This window comes from Podarcis vaucheri, assembly GCF_965113315.1.
Source record: "Podarcis vaucheri genome assembly, chromosome: 14".
Taxonomy (NCBI): Eukaryota; Metazoa; Chordata; class Lepidosauria; order Squamata; family Lacertidae; genus Podarcis; species Podarcis vaucheri.
The window spans coordinates 53,817,620-53,832,997 of NC_138752.1; the positions used below are offsets into that span (position 1 = coordinate 53,817,620).

At 45.1% G+C, this 15,378-nt stretch overlaps 1 long non-coding RNA gene across 1 annotated transcript; it reads right to left on the reverse strand.

Moving 5' to 3' along the window:
* Window positions 1-780: 780 nt before the first annotated feature.
* On the reverse strand, window positions 781-2,886 carry LOC309519205. Its single transcript, XR_014213753.1, has 2 exons — window positions 1,347-2,886; window positions 781-1,262 (listed from the first exon to the last, which is right to left on the reverse strand). It is a non-coding gene; the product is annotated as an uncharacterized lncRNA (long non-coding RNA).
* Between the last annotated feature and the right edge of the window lie 12,492 nt (window positions 2,887-15,378).

Genomic DNA, 15,378 nt, shown 5'->3' on the forward strand with positions numbered 1-15,378 from the left:
AAAGTTCCCATTCTTCTTTAAAGTCACAGTTGTCCTTATCTCTCAGTTTGTATGTCAATTTAGCCATTTCTGCATAGTTCATCCATTTCTCTTGCCATAGTAAGAAATCGTCGGGATTTCCTCATTCTTCCATCCTTGTGCTATCAAGATTCTTGCCGCTGTTGTTGCATACATAAATAAATTCTTCATTTTCCTTGGCAGGTCTTGTCCTACAATCGCTAACAAAAATGCTTCTGGGTTTTTTTTACAAATGTCATTTTAAACATTTTTTTCAATTCATTATATATCATTTCCCAATTTCTTAAAAAAATGTCTCTACTGTCAGAAAAAAGCAGCAATGCAAAAGCCAGCAGCAGGTGGCTGGAATGCAAAACAGGATGTTGATGTCTGGAACTGTACTGTTGGGGAAAAGGGGCAGTCTATTCTCTGTACTGAGCACCGGATGTTAGCTCAGAGTGTCATCTGACCTGTACTGGAAGTACAGGGGTGGAGTTGTGACTCTACTGCTGGAGTCTGGAGAGTGCAGTCACGTTTCTCTGTACTGCTGAAATGACAGGAATAAAGACATGTAAATAGACTCCTGTCTGTCTCTTTTCCACTCCCTGGGGGGAATGCAGGGAGGAGGGAGGATGGTGTGTTCTTCTCACGTCTGAGGAGGATCGCCGATTTATGACCTTGCCTGTATCCTGCCGGGAGACGCAGACGGGAAGGCCAACAAGTTTCTCAGTCGGTTGCCCGGGGGAGGCCAGTTACCTCTGACTGCGAGCTGAGATACTAACATCTACCTCCCCACCACATAGGATAAAAAGTCCCCTCCTTTTCTTTACATTTCTTTACATTTCCAACCTCTGCTTTAAAACCCCCAAGGAAGGAAAGTCCACAACCTTCCAAGGGACTCTGTTCCACTGCCAAAAAGCTCTTGCCACCAGAAAGTTCTTCCTAATGTTTCTTTGGAGTCTCCTTTCTTGTAACTTGAATCCATTGGTTCTGGTCCTCCCCTCTGGAGCAGTAGAGAACAATCTTGCTCCGTATTCCATGTGTCTACTTCTTAGATATTTGAAACAACCAGAGTATCTTCTCTCGGTCTCCTCTTTTCCAGGCTAAACACACCCAACTCCCTCAACCATTCCTCATATGGCTTGGTTTCCAGACCCTTGATCATCTTGGTCAGATCAGAAGCGGGGAAGTCAAGAACAGAATCCGGACAGAAACCGGCAAGGTACAGGTGCAGCTGGGCCAGGAACTAGGAGTCATACCATGGGCTGTGAAGTCAAGAGACAAGATTGTATTGAATAGTTGCAGTTCCTGGATGGAGCTTGCAAATCATAGAAGGAGGAGGACAGAACACGTGAAGGAAGGAAAGGAGGGAAACAGGAAGCCAGCAAGCAGGGGTGGAGTCAGAGCAGGATCTGTCCATTCAGGCAGGAGTGAAACCTGGAGCCATCTGGAGTTTACTGGAAATCTCAAGAAATACCAACGGTAGAAGAATGGCCGATGAAGATGTTGGAGATTTTGGAGCTGGCCGACCTGACTGGAAGAATCCGCAATCAGAAAGAAGAGGAGCAACAAGAAGATTGGAAGAAATTTAAAGATTATCTAGCTAAATATTGCAATATAAGATAATTAGAAGGTACTTGAAAGTATCAAATAGGCCTAGGATTAGAATAAGAATGTTGTATAGTAATATGGATTTAAGTCAATAAAAAAAGAGATGAGGATAGTAAATTGAAGGAGTAAATTGTAGTAGAAAGATGATTTTGGAAAACTGTTACAAGGTGATACAATGAAATTCAGTTAGGAGGGATTTGAGGAAGTCAGTTAATAATGGAATTTAAAATGAACTTCTGAAGGAATATGTGTTTTTATTTTAGTTTTTTGTTTCCCCCCTTCTTTTAGTATTGTAATGTTCTTTCTTTTGTATGTTTTATCTGTTAAAATCAAAAAAAATGGGGGGGGAGATTCTGCTGAGCAGCTCTGAGCATGTGCAGAGTTCAGAGCAGCACAAAGGGTCATAAAGGGCTACATCATAAGCAGATTTACGCAGAATAAGTCCCATTGGATCCCATAGGACTTTTTTTGGTGCAAATATACACAGAGATGTGCAATCATTCTGGCTGGGTGGAAACCCTAGACGAAGGAAATACACACACTCTGTCCCTTTGTAAACCCAGCATGAGGTGGGGGCCCACAGAGTTCACTTGGGATGAGAGAGAGAGGGGGGGACACCTGAAATAAACCACCAGGACAAAAATAGACCTGGTCCTAAGGGCAGGAGACGAGCTGAATGAAAAATAAGTTACTATTTTTAAAGCCTGGATGTGGTTGTTATGGAAACGAGTGTCTGTTGAAGCAGGCAGCAGAACAACCACAGAACGGCGAGGATCTCACAGGCTTCCAACAGAGCAATCCTACTGAGTCATGGACTGTCTCTTGGGAGAAAGATTCTCAGGCAATTGATGGAGAATCTTAAGTCGCCGACCCACACAGACTTTCGCTATATGTTCGTGGGCTTGAGCCCAGCTTCTTCCAGCCATTCACAAAGGCAATCTTATAGGTGAAATGTGGAATTCCTGTGCTTTTAATATTCTGCTATAGGTTTTTTTTGGGGGGGGGGTAAGGTCAGTCTGCATGATACCCCCGGGCCCCTTCCAAACCTGCAATCCTATATCTGTCAGGGTAGAAAGTGTAAGAGGGAACCTGGTGAACTAGTCAAATGAGTTCCTTTGGCCTTAGCTGGGCAGCTGAGCACTGCTATTTACAAGCACAAATAAGGCTGCCATAGAGGCAAGTTGATGGGCCCTTTCCCAACTCAACTGACCGGAAACAATGGGCTACATGCACAATGAGGGTGCAGAATGCCGCGGCGAGACTCCTTATGGGGTCTTCGCTGCGAGATCACATTCACCCAGTGCTATACCAGCTGCACTAACTCCTGGTGGAGTACAGGATCAGGTTTAAGGTTCTGGTTTACCTTCAAAGCCCTCTATGGCCTAGGACCCTCGTATCTACGGGACCGCCTCTCCTGGTATGTCCCACAGAGGAATTTACAGTCTTCAAACAAAAACATCTTGAAGGTCCCGGGCCACAGAGAGGTTAGGATGGCCTCAACCAGAGCCAGGGCTTTTTCAGCTGTGGCTCCGATCTGGTGGAATGCTCTGTCACAAGAGACTAGGGCCCTGCAGGACTTGACATCTTTCCGCAGGGCTTGCAAGACAGAGCTGTTCCACCAGGCCTTTGGACGGGGCACAGACTGACCCCCTCCTTTGGTAATTTCTTCACAGAACTCTAGCCCAATGGTTGCCATCAATTTGATTTGAATTGATTTTAGAATGCTGTATTATTTTACTGTTGTTAGCCGCTCTGAGCCCGGCTTCGGCTGGGGAGGGCGGGATATAAATAAAATATTATTATTATTATTATTATTATTATTATTATTATTATTATTATTACTATTACTATGTGGGGCTGGGCATGTGAGAGTTGCATATGCAAGTTGGACTGTCGCTGGAAGCTGGAACCTGAGAGACATCTCTGCTCTGTGCTGTGTTTTGGGGTTCCATGGAAACCTAAAGGGGAAGCAAGCTCTATGGGAGTATTAATGCTGTGAGCCCCTCCACCCTATGCTCAGATTGAATATATGTGTAAATAAAAACATATATCATAAAGGCTACAGGGGAGTTGCGGTGAAGGAGATGTTGGGAATGTTCTTTCCAGCACAATGCAATAGCTTCTTTATCTTTTAGAAGTGTGGTACCGCCTGCTGAGCGTAGAGGGCATATGCCATGATTTATTGGCCCATAGATGCTCTTTGTGGCTTTAAAGAAACTCTGTGCATCATGAGTGTTGGTTTAATGTTGGAAAATGCCAATCACTTCTCCTACCTGGGCAGTTATCTTTCCACAAGGGCTGACACTGATGCTGAAATCCAGTATCGCCTGAGCTCTGTGAGTGCGGCTTTCTCCCGATTGAAGTGCAGAGTGTTTGGGGACCGGGACATTCACAGGGAAACCAAAATGCTTGTTTACAAAGCTATTGTACTACCAACCTTACTGTCTGCTTGTGAAACATGGACCACTTATAAGCGCCATCTCCAATTCCTTGAAAGATTCCAGCAATGGTGTCTCCAAAAATTTTTTACACATCACTTGGGAAGACAGGCGAACTAATACCAGTGTACTGGAAGAAGCAAAGATCACCAGTGTTGAAACGATGATTCTTCAACATCAACTTCATTGGACTGGTCATGGTGTACGGATGCCTGATTATTGCCTTCCAAAGCAATTACTCTAATCCAAACTTAAAAATGGAAAGTGTAAAGCTGGTGGTCAACAAAAGAGGCTTAAAGGCTGTCTCAAGGCAAATCTTTTAAAATGTAGTATAAACACTGACAACTGGGAAATACTTGCCTGTGAGCGCTCCAGTTGGAGAACAGCCTTTACCAAAGGTGTCATGGGCTTTGAAGACACTCGAACTCAGGACACAAGGGAGAAACATGCTAAGAGGAAGGCACACTTGGCACATCCACACCATCATCAACTCCCACCCAGAAACCTATGTCCCCACTGTGGAAGGACGTGTGGATCCAGAATTGGCCTCCACAGTCACTTATGGACTCATTGTTAAAACCATGTTTATGGAAGACAATCTTACTCAGCTACGAGGGATCACCAAAGAAGAAAGACGAAGAAGATATCCTATAGGCATCACAGTCTCCGTCGGCCTTCATTCGAAGGAAACCTGGCCCTTGGAAAGCACAGGCATCCCTGGAGTCTCTTGCTGCTCAGAGATTGGGGAACATGCAACAATTCTGATTCTTGCACCAGGGACTGTTTCCTAACCTCCCACCCACTTCCATATTTTAGGGTACCCTTGTACTTTGCCAATGACAGTAGTCTATTTGAAGCATTCTCCAGTCTGCTGGCATCCTTCTATCTCAAGAGACAATGGAATGCATCTCCGGGGATGATTGTCATCTCATCTGTCCTCCCAGTTGAACGACGTGGCCCAGGGAGAGAGGGGAAAATAGTGGAAGTGAACAGCTGGCTTCGCAAATGGTGTAAACAGGAACGGTTTGGATTCTTAGATCACGGACTGCAGTTTCTTGAAGATGGACTTCTGGCAAGTGATGGGCTGCACCTCACAACGGTTGGGAGAAATGTTTTTGCCAAAAATCTCAGAAACCTCATCAGGAGGGCTTTAAACTGACTAATGTGGGGGAGGGAGACAGTGCTCCTGAAGGTAGGAGTCTATCAATTAATGAAGATGATCATCCAAATGTCATAGACCAAATGGAGCAAACAGCACGCGGACCTAGTGGTGGGAGGAAAAAATCCTTAAATAAGAGACACGGGGGAATGATTAATGGACTTCAATGTCTGTACACTAATGCGCAAAGCATGGGAAATAAACAAGATGAGCTTGAGCTCTTGGTACAGCAAACTAAATATGACATAATAGGCATCACTGAAACCTGGTGGGATAAGTCCCACGATTGGAATGTAATAATGGGGGGATACAATCTATTTCAGAGAAACAGACCAGACAAGAAAGGAGGAGGAGTGGCGTTATATGTCAGGGATGTGTATACCTGTGAAGAGATCCAAGATTTAGATCCTCAAAGCCAAAGTGAGAGCATTTGGGTCAAAATTAAGGGAGAGAAGAATAACAGAGACCTCATTGTGGGAGTTTACTATAGATCCCCAAGCCAAACGGAGGACATAGATGATGCCTTCCTGGAACAGATGGCCAAGCATGCAAAAGGAAGGGAGATAGTAGTAATGGGGGACTTCAATTACCCGGATATTTGTTGGACGTCAAACTCAGCCAAGAGCATAAGGTCAAACAGATTCCTCACTGGCCTTGCAGACAACTTCATTGTCCAGAAAGTGGGAGAAGCAACAAGAGGAACAGCCATCTTAGATCTGGTCCTAACCAATGTTGATGACCTGGTTAGTGGGGTAGAAGTGGAAGGATCATTAGGCGCGAGTGATCATGCTCTTCTGAAGTTTACTATACAGCGGAAAGGAGCAGCCAAGCATACTAGGACTCAATTTCTTGACTTTAAGAAAGCCGACTTCATAAAACTTAGGGAAGTGCTGGGTGAGATCCCATGGACAACAATACTAAAAGGAAAGGGAGTTCATGATGGCTGGGAGTTTGTTAAGAGGGAGATACTAAAAGCACAACGTCAGGCAATACCAATGAGACGGAAACATGGAAGGTGCCTAAAGAAGCCAGGGTGGCTATCTAAAGAACTTTTAACTGAATTAAGATTAAAAAAGGATGTGTACAAAAAATGGAAAAGGGGGGAAACCACCAAAGAGGAATTCAAACAAATAGCCAGCACGTGTAGACACAAAGTCAGAAAAGCTAAAGCACAGAATGAACTCAGGCTTGCTAGAGAGGTTAAAAGCAACAAAAAAGGCTTTTATGGGTATGTTCGTAGCAAAAGGAAGAACAAAGAAACAATGGGGTCACTCAGAGGAGAAGATGGTGAAATGCAAACAGGGGACACAGAAAGGGCTGAACTACTCAATGCCTTCTTTGCCTCAGTCTTCTCCGATAAAGAAAACAATGCCCGACCTGAAGAATTTGGAGCAAATGATTCAGCAAAGGAAACACAGCCCAGAATAACTAAGGAGATAGTACAAGAATATTTGGCTAGTTTAGATGTATTCAAGTCTCCAGGGCCAGATGAACTGCATCCAAGAGTATTAAAAGAACTGGCAGATGTGATCTCAGAACCACTGGCAGTCATCTTTGAGAATTCCTGGAGAACAGGCGAAGTCCCGGCAGACTGGAGGAGGGCAAATGTTGTCCCTATTTTCAAAAAGGGGAAAAGAGAGGACGCAAATAATTACCGCCCAGTCAGTCTGACATCAATACCAGGGAAGATTCTGGAGCAGATCATTAAGCAAACAGTCTGTGAGCACCTAGAAAGGAATGCTGTGATCACCAATAGTCAGCATGGATTTCTGAAAAATAAGTCATGTCAGACTAACCTGATCTCGTTTTTTGACAGAATTACAAGCCTGGTAGATGAAGGGAACGCAGTGGATGTAGCCTACCTTGATTTCAGCAAGGCATTTGACAAGGTGCCCCATGATATTCTTGTAAAGAAGCTGGTAAAATGCGGTCTTGACTATGCTACCACTCAGTGGATTTGTAACTGGCTGACTGACCGAACCCAAAGGGTGCTCATCAATGGTTCCTCTTCATCCTGGAGAAGAGTGACTAGTGGGGTGCCACAGGGTTCTGTCTTGGGCCCGGTCTTATTCAACATCTTTATCAACGACTTGGATGATGGACTCAAGGGCATCCTGATCAAATTTGCAGATGACACCAAACTGGGAGGGGTGGCTAACACCCCAGAGGACAGGATCACACTTCAAAACGACCTTGACAGATTAGAGAACTAGGCAAAAATAAACAAGATGAATTTTAACAGGGAGAAATGTAAAGTATTGCACTTGGGCAAAAAAAATGAGAGGCACAAATACAAGATGGGTGACACCTGGCTTGAGAGCAGTACATGTGAAAAGGATCTAGGAGTCTTGGTTGACCACAAACTTGACATGAGCCAACAGTGTGACGCGGCAGCTAAAAAAGCCAATGCAATTCTGGGCTGCATCAATAGGAGTATAGCATCTAGATCAAGGGAAGTAATAGTGCCACTGTATTCTGCTCTGGTCAGACCACACCTGGAGTACTGTGTCCAGTTCTGGGCACCACAATTCAAGAAGGACACTGACAAACTGGAACGTGTCCAGAGGAGGGCAACCAAAATGGTCAAGGGCCTGGAAACGATGCCTTATGAGGAACGGCTAAGGGAGCTGGGCATGTTTAGCCTGGAGAAGAGGAGGTTAAGGGGTGATATGATAGCCATGTTCAAATATATAAAAGGATGTCACATAGAGGAGGGAGAAAGGTTGTTTTCTGCTGCTCCGGAGAAGCGGACACGGAGCAATGGATTCAAACTACAAGAAAGAAGATTCCACCTAAACATTAGGAAGAACTTCCTGACAGTAAGAGCTGTTCGACAGTGGAATTTGCTGCCAAGGAGTGTGGTGGAGTCTCCTACTTTGGAGGTCTTTAAGCAGAGGCTTGACAACCATATGTCAGGAGTGCTCTGATGGTGTTTCCTGCTTGGCAGGGGGTTGGACTCGATGGCCCTCGTGGTCTCTTCCAACTCTATGATTCTATGATTCTATGATGCCAAACTGTTGGAGTATCACAGCGCCTGCTGTGGCTGTAGATATTGGCAATATGTAACTGCTGCCTCCCGCTTTGTTTTTGCTATGTTAGCAGCACACTGACGTGGCCTTTGCGGGGTGCAAGCCTGGGCAGTGCTCCTGGAGGTCCCGGGCTGCCCAGATGACAAGACCCCACTCTTGGTTTTGCTGATGTGTTCCAAAAGAAAGCAGCGTAATATGTTTTGCAACAGCATGGCTGCAGGAGTTGCCGGACGGAGGTGTACCAGAACCCATCCAAACGTCTTAGGGACTCCACTCCAGATTTGTGAAGGATTGCCGTATTTTTTGCACCATAACACTCACTTTTTTCCTCCTAGAAAGTAAGGGGAAATGTCTGTGCGTGTTATGGAGCGAATGCCTGCGGGTGGCGGGGGGGATCTGCTGCAGTCGTGAGCAGAGGATCCATGGTTCCCCTTCCTTCCCTCCTCCATGGTTACAAAGCACGGATCCACATGGATCCTCAGGATTTTTGCATTGGGCTACTCCAAACTCACATGTCTGTGGCCACAGCATGAACCACAAAAATCATATATCCACTATTTCGTTTAGAATATTTTTTTCTTGTTTTCCTCCTCTAAATACTACGTGCGTGTTATGGTCTGGTGCGTGTTATAGAGCGAAAAATACGGTACCTCCTGAGCTTTTTCTTCTCCCAAAGGTGTCCTGCAAAGCATGTTTTTATATGAGTAGAATGTGTCCTTTTATTAAAAATGCATCTCTGGGTTATTTGTGGGGCCTGCCTGGTGTTTTTACATGAGTCGAATGTGTGCTTTTATTTAAAATGCATCTCTGGGTTATTTGCGGGTCATAGGAATTCGTTCATTCCCCCCCCCCCCACTTTTCAAAATATAGTCCAGCCCATGACATAGTCTGAGGGATGGTGGACCGGCCCACGGCTGAAAAAGGTTGCTGAGCCCTGGACTACGGTCTGAGAATATCTGCCCTAAGGCAGGTAAAGAGTCCGTCCATAAAGGATGGGCTTTGGGGCTGCTGGTTGCAACTTTTTATTTTTTATTTTTTTTGTTACATTTTAGTGCCCTCCAGTGGTGCCAATTAGAGTAGTACAAAATCCTAACACAGGGCAAGTATGAACAAATATAGGGAGAGTGCCTGCCTAAGAGCAAAGATATCTGGAATTGTACCCAAGAATTGTGGGGGTTTTTTATGCATGACACCCATGGGCATATACCTGATAGGGAGAGAGGCAGTTTCTTAGGTTAGTGGGGTCTAGGGTTGCCCTATTTCAAAAAGTAAAAACCAGGACACCCCGAAAGTTGTTGAGCTTTTTAATTGTTGAGCTTTTTTTTAGACAAACCCCAAAGATCCAGGACAAAACGCTGCCTTTCGGAAATTTCCCCTGGGCGTATCCGGACGTATGGCAGCCCTAGTGGGGCGTCACATCTTTACATGTCAATACAAGACCTAGAATTAGGCTTGGAAGCATAGAGGCAGCCAGTGCAAAAGGGACAGCAGTGCATCCTGTATACATCTGCCGAAAATGTGGGCAGCTGCATTTTGCTCTGAGTTATGTTCAAGGGTAGTCCTACATGAAGCACATTATGGCAGGCAAGCCTGGAAGTTAGAATATACAGTATCTTTTTTAATTATAAAGCCGTGGAAAATGTTTCTTAATAAATAAGAGCACCTGTCCGAGAAGGGAATGACTCATGTACTATTAGCCCAAAGACTAAATACTATTAGTCCCGACTAAAGACTGGCAAACCAAGTTAATGGACTATGCTGAAATGGCAAAACTAACTGGAAAGCTCAGAAATCAAGATGACAAAAATTTTAAAAAAGAATGGGAAATGTTTATTATATGTATTTACAAAAGTACTGCGAACAGGTTAATACACTGTCAGAATTTTAAGAACACTTGTAATCTTAAAGATAGTATAGGAAATCTGAGATTTAAAATATTTTGGAGTAGAATTAATATGCAGTTGCAAAGAAAATTTAAGGAACGGGGTGGGGAGGGAAGTCACGGGATTCGGAGAATCCCATTTTATGGATTTGATATTGTTTTTGTGTAATTTTTTCTATGTTTGTTGTTGTTTTGTATTTGTTATTTATTTATTTTTCTGTTGTTTTTCTTATTTTTGTTGAAAATTTTAACTTTTAAAAAATAAGACAGAGAAAGGAATGGAGTCTGTACAACATGAAGCTGGTTAAAAGTTTTTTCTTTTTTTACCGATGTCCTCCAATAGCTTCTCAAAAAGTAGTCCTGGCTCTTCTACTCATCTAATCAGAAAGGGACATAGTTGCCTCATCATCTGTCGCAGGTCTATCACTCCCCTCCAAACATGCCATTAGTGTGGTTACTCCCCAAATATCTTACCCCTAAATGGTTTCTGTTTCAGTACCTGAGGACCTTTGAAGTAAGAAATTGCCTTATAACCAGTTCAGCCTATTTGACCAAGTACTCCAGTACTGTCTGCTTTAATTGGCAGTAGCTCTCCATGGTCTCACACAGCTGACTTTTCCAATGCTACTTGATCCTATTTAACTGGAGATGCCAAAATTAGAACCCGGGACCTTCTCCATGTGTTCTACCACTGAGCTGCCGTGTGTCTCCCTTACTATGTAATCAGGGTGGTCTTGTAGCAGGAGTTGAGCATCCGTGCTGTTTGACTTGTGATATTCAGATTTCCCTTGATTTCCCTTTTTTTTTTTTTAGCACAGAAGTGCAGCTCATACTTAATGTGCACATTTACTGGGAAGCAAGTCCCATGGTGCTCAATGAGGCTTACTCAGGAGGAGTGTGCTTTAGAGCCAGAGCTTTCAGACACAACTTTGGTGAACAGCGAAATCAAGCCCAGCCGCTGAAGTCCAACCAGGAGCTTGGGAAATTAAAAGGCCCTGAGCGACGCTCTTCCTCCAGCGAGGCTCTCAATTAAATTTTGTGGCTCTTTAATAGCCACTCTTCCCCACCGCTGCCGTCTGTTGTTCTTCATGCAAACCGATCCTGGCATCCTCGGAAGAGGCTCTCGGGCCAGCAGACCGCTCTCCTCAGCAGCTAATGAAGAAGTCCATGGAGGCCACCCTTCTCAAGGCCGAGATGAGAGGCTGTTTTCCATCACTCCGCCTTCCCCTTGCCTCATCCTCTCCTCCTCTGTCTCCTGGATAATCCAATTTGCCTCAACAATTGATGAAGTCAGAAACGGCCCCAAGGAACAAAACAGCTTCCTCCTACCCTTTGTGGGTTTTTTTGGGGAGAGTTACATAAACATTTAATTTTGTCCAAAGAGCCGTCTTTACCCAGGAGTGCAAGGGGTGCAAGGCACCCAGGTGCCGAATTCTGGGGTGCGCCAGGCGCCTGCTGCTGAAGCTGCCTAAGCTCTTAACTATCTATCTGTTGTGAAATTATAAATAATTTTGATCAAGCCAGAAAAACAAAATACAGTCATACCTCGGGTTGAATGTGCTTCAGGTTGAGCGCTTTCGGGTTGCGCTCCACGGCTACCCGGAAGTAACGGAGCACATTACTTCCGGGTTTCGCCGCTCGCGCATGCGCAGATGCTCAAAATGACATCACACGCATGCGCGGAAGTGGCAAAACGTGACCCGTGCATGTGCAGTCGCATCTTACGTTCTATTCAGTATGCGAATGGGGCTCCGGAACGGATTCTGTTCGCATCCCGAGGTACCACTGTACACATATACCTAGGTATTACCAAAATGTATACCTACTGTTTCACTAAAGGACTTTTGACTTTGTGCGTTCATTTACCAAAGACGCACCGCACCAGCGGTGGCACTTGTCATTCACAATGGCGCCGTGCACGCGAAATTAACTCTTACATCAAAATATTATGTTACGTATTGTATTGCTCTGCAATGAGGCAGTGGGGTCAGCGGCACCTTTGACACAACTGATGTTTCTCCTAAGTAGGTGCCTAAACAATACTTATAAGTTTAAGTGTGATGGTGCTTTATACTTAAGTATAAGTGTATTGTAAATAAATGATCAAATAAAAAAGTTTGTTTCTTTTTCCTCCAGTCTTTCATAAACAAGAGATAAGGCATAAGTGTGGTGTCTGACATAAACATAATAAAAGTTAATTGGGGGCGCTGGACAGATCTTTGCACCCCGGCAGTTCATATGCTAAAGACAGCACTGCTTGTCTAGGAACCCCTTTGCCATGGAGGAATTACATCTTAAAAAAAGAGGGTTGTAAACACCAAGCGCCAGATGCACTGCTGTAGTCTTCTGTATTGCCCTAATAAGTATTTGGGGAGTTTTCTTGTGAACCAACTGAATGTGCCTGCCTTTCCTTTTCTCAAATAAGCCGCTCTGAACATTTTTCAGACCCTCCAAGTGTCCCTATTTCCCGAATTTACGGAAGCCTTCCCAGTTTCTGATTTGATCCCGGAATGTCCCGCTTTTCCTTAGGACGCCCCTATTTTCAACGGAGAAATGTTGGAAGGTATATTTTCTGCATCAGACTAAGCTGAGGGAAAAGGATGAGAAAGAAAATAATAATAATAATAATAATAATAATAATAATAATAATAATAATAATAATAATTTATACTCCACCCATCTGGCTGGGTTTCCCCAGTCACTCTGGGCAGCTTCCAACCAAATATTAAAAACAATACAGCATCAGACAAGAAATGGATTAGTCAGTATCCTATCCAAATCTTAAGGAGCCCTTGCACTATTCCACAGACGTTAGCCCCCACGTGAGCAGAGTCGACCGTGTTTGTTTGCAAATTGCATATACCGTATTTTTCCGTGTGTAAGATGCCCACAAGTATAAGACGCTCCCTACTTTTGGGGACCCCAAATTTAGAAAATGGGCATATGCACTATCTGTGTATAAGACTTTACAGTGGTACTGAAAGGGACTTCAGAAATACAGACCAGGAATGAAAAAATCAGGCAGCAAAGTTTCTTAAAGAAAAAGTTTTTTTTTTATTTGGATTTTTGTCAGACAAAAAGCAAATAGGGTGCATTCAGGAAAATGAAGAATGCCCACCCCTCCTTGGGGGTAGCTAACTCATATACCTTCTTGCAAAGCATAGTTCAGCCCCTTGGCATCCCTTTAGCCAATGATTGACAATTTCCTATGGTCATTGATGCATATTCATTAAAGCTCAACCAATGAATAAATTGGTGTGTCCTTTCGGTTCCAAGTTGCCTATTCCACTAGGTGGCGCTACTGGCTTATAACCTGAGTAACCTAATTACCAGTTTCCTAGAACTGGGCTTGAGCAGGGGCTTACTGGAACTGCGTCCTGTGGTTTTGACAGTTTCTTTCTCTGGTTAGCTACGTCCTGTTTGTCAGGGGTCGTTTCTCAGAAATGGCAAAACTGGCCAACCACAAGCTTCCTGCACCTGCAGACATCTTAACTGTGACCTACTTGCTGTTTGTAACGCTTGCTGTTTGCAAAGCAAGAGAGAGAAGAATAGTTTTAGCTGCAACAGAGAAATGGCTTTTGCAACAGAAAAATGGCTTTTAGAGGTTAAACATGGTTCTGGCCTGGCTCTCAACTGGACAGCCTGGCTCCCAATCCTTCATTCCCCCCTTTCCATCACGAAAATGCTGTGACCGGTCACGGTTCTCCATTTTCGCTTGATGGACCTATAGGTACAATATCATAGAGAGCCAGGAAATGTACACTTCTGTGGATACACGGGCCTCCCTCTATGACCCTGTCAAGTCTTCAAATACCCAACACTCAGACCTGTTCAGGCTCTTGGCCACAGCCGTGGTCATGTTCAGGAAGGTGTTTTCCTTCCACCCGGTGGCCATCTGAGAGGTGAGAACCATCAGGAGGCAGGGTATGATCCACATCCTGATTCGAGGGATGTTCGGTGCCCCAGAACAAAGAACTGTACCACCAACACAGAAATACCACAAAAAGGGTAATACCACAGGCCAAAGGGATGGTGGCCCATGAAGGCCAGGTCATGTGGGCCTCTAACTCCTGGCCCTACTGAGGCGTGAACAGCATCTACACACAAAACGTTCCCACTCTACACAGGGAAAAGTGGTCGCCTGACACTGATACACTGCTAGGCCTCGGGAGTTATAGGGATGGCAATAGACTCTGTAAAGTTCAAAGGCTGGTCCTACTGGGTGGAGGTCACCTACGTGGTCTCTGACCAGGGCCTATGGAGGCTGAAGCCTGGGGTGGCAACCCTTATGCAGCCACAAGAATACCCTACCACATTCAAGGGTATTAGATGTGGAGTTACCAGGCCCAGTAGTTCAGGCAGTATTCTGGGATTTTGGGGAGGCTCGAGCCACCACGACAACCACAGGTGGGGCTGCAGGATTTACTGGCACTTGTTCAGCAATTTCAATGCGCACCTGGTTCAGGCTCCCTCCCCTGCAATATTTGCATTAAGATAGGCTCCGTCCCATGCAACACCTGGATTAAGATTAGGACCTGGTCTACCAGATGGGGTTGATACAGTACTCTACCCCCAGAGTGACAGTTGGTTACCCCCCCCCCCAACAGCAAGAGCGGTCCAGAACTCGATAGATTTCGACTGTCTCTGCAACTTCCCGTAGGAGCAGTACCCATGTGCGCTGGACAGTGGTGTGGAAGAGAAGCCACAGTGGGGTAGTGGGATGTTTCAATACGGCAACCTCATCAAACCCCTGTTCCCAATAGCCAATGAGCACGCCATTTCTTACCACTGGCAAGACGAACCAGTCATAGCAGAGGTCCGCAGGCCAATAGGGTCGGTATGGCTCAGTGGGGTCAGGACAATAGGACATAGAGCAAATCAATACAGAACATAATAGAGAAAAGGGGAAAGTCCTTGTGAAAGTCCTTGTGATGATCAGTCGCAGGATCTAGTTGCCCGTGGCCTAACGCACTCCCGGTAGCGTCAGACACAAGGTGATGATCAGACGCGTGTGATGCACCCAGGGAATCACGTCGGCTAGTCTCACCGCAGTTGGGATGGAGAGGAGGACGGTATACGGGCCTCGCCACTTAGGGATGAGGGGGTTGCGCTTCCACACTGTCACCCGGCTGGAACTGGTGTACCGGCTCAGCGAGACTGCACGGTGTAGGCTCGAGGTAGTACCTGGAAAGGGAAGCAAACACACACGGGGACAGGAATTGCACTTGTTCCTGAGTGATGTGATCTCCCACCCGCCCCAAA